The sequence below is a fragment of the Hevea brasiliensis genome, chromosome 15, assembly GCF_030052815.1.
Source record: "Hevea brasiliensis isolate MT/VB/25A 57/8 chromosome 15, ASM3005281v1, whole genome shotgun sequence".
NCBI classification, from domain to species: Eukaryota; Viridiplantae; Streptophyta; class Magnoliopsida; order Malpighiales; family Euphorbiaceae; genus Hevea; species Hevea brasiliensis.
In genome coordinates, this window is record NC_079507.1 from 68,729,849 (window position 1) to 68,731,757 (window position 1,909).

Here is a 1,909-nt window from a genome sequence, read left to right on the forward strand (position 1 = left end):
AAAGAAAACCGAACTGAATCTAAGATTTTTTAGTTTTGATTTCTAATTTTTTTGTTTTTATGTTTTTGTTATTTAGATTTAATGTTGAAAATATGAAATTTTATAAAATTTAGTTTGATCGGTTTAAAACTGAAATCGATTCGATTCGATTTTATTTTCTCTTATTAATCGATTTGGTTCGATTTTTAAAATTTTTTATTTTCGGTTTTCGATTTTTTCGGTTCGGTTCGGTTCGGAACCGAACCGAACCGACCGTTTGACACACCCTGATTCACTTTCATTCCGAAGAGTGGGACCCATTGACTGTGGGTTCCATCCCACTGCTCCAACTCGCACCATAAAGTATGTCTCTTTCTATCTTTCTCTATTAAAATAAATAACCGGCCTAATGTGATATCCCTCAAGAAGCGGGGAAAAAATGGCCGGCTATGTCTATGGCGCGACAAACTCTCTCTCAAGTCTCAAGAGAGCTTTCTCACGCCTCCGATGGCCCTTCCCCGGCCACAGTTCCCCGAGCGTGCCCGCGTTACTCTCCACATCTCGAACATCATATTTTCCAAACGTCGATCTCTTAACAAGCCTTCGCCTGACAATCGCCACCGCGTTCTATCACTAGTGGAGGTCCAAAAAAAGCCTAGAGGCAGACCTCCAGGCTCCAAGAACAAGCCTAAACCACCTACTGTCATTACCAAAGACAGCGAATCCGCCATGAAGCCAACCATCCTCGAGATATCCGCTGGCTCTGATGTCATCGACTCCATCATCAGCTTCGCGCGTACGAGCCACACTAGTATTAGTGTCATCAGTACCACTGGCTCTGTCTCTAATGTCACGCTCCGACAGCCAATTCCTCACGCCCCATCTCTCTATTTTCATGGATCCTTTAAATTGCAGGCACTTTGGGCTCGTTTCTTGGTTCCTTTGCGCCAAAAGACTGCTCTTCTGTTTCTAGCTCTTTGCATTCTTCTTGCTGTTTTGGGACATATCTTGCAGGGGCACAAGGGCAGGTATTCGGAGGAATTGTAGCCGGAAAGGTGTTAGCTGCGAGTCTTGTGGTGGTAGTCGCCACCACTTTCTTGAACCCTACATTTCACAGGTTGCCAAGCGATAATGATGAGGCTATGGAGACTAAATCTAGTTGTTTTGGTCCTGCAAATGAGTCTTGTGTTAGTTCTGGCATGTCCATGACTGTTTATGGTGTGGCCAACCCAGCCGCAATCAATTGCCAGGTTTCTCCTGATATTATGCGCTGGGGTCCTCCTCCTCGCCCTTATTACTAAGAAAAAGTTCAAGAGAGTAGCCAAAGATTTTGGATGCAAATTTGATTTAATTGGACGACCCTCCTTCAGTTTTGGGTTTGCATTGTCTGGAACTTTTGGGAGACCTATTATGGTCTGCAGGCTTTTTTGTTTTTTATGCAAATGATTTGCAGGTGTTTTGTACAAAGAACTCACCTATATATATATATATATATATATATATATATATATATATATATATATATATATATATATATATATATTCTTTTGATAGCCTTTGTTGTTGGGTTTTGTTTTCTTAAGGTTATTTCGGTCGGACCCATGCTTTCTTAGTTTCCTTGATAGTTTTTTTTTTTTTTTTTTTGGCCAGAGTGATAGGTTTGAATTTTGTTGTTACAGCGTGTCTGTGTGTACGGTAACATTTCTTTTATTTATTTATTTATTTCAACCTTCAAGTGTTTTTCTGCAAAGATCATTTTGGTTAAATTAAATTTCATCGGGAACAGAAGAATGTTACAGTTCCTTTCCCATTATTTTCTGAAGCTAACCATTTACGTTCTCCAGAGCGAAGCTCCTGTATGTTTTAGCCTGAAATGCTATCCAAACTAAGCTGAAACAATTGCATAGTGGCCTCTAATTCTAACATTTGG

The 1,909-nt window shown here is 40.2% G+C and overlaps 1 pseudogene; it reads left to right on the forward strand.

Moving 5' to 3' along the window:
* Window positions 1–434: 434 nt before the first annotated feature.
* LOC110655082 (AT-hook motif nuclear-localized protein 16-like) lies at window positions 435–1,305 on the forward strand (annotated as a pseudogene).
* The last annotated feature ends 604 nt before the right edge of the window (window positions 1,306–1,909 follow it).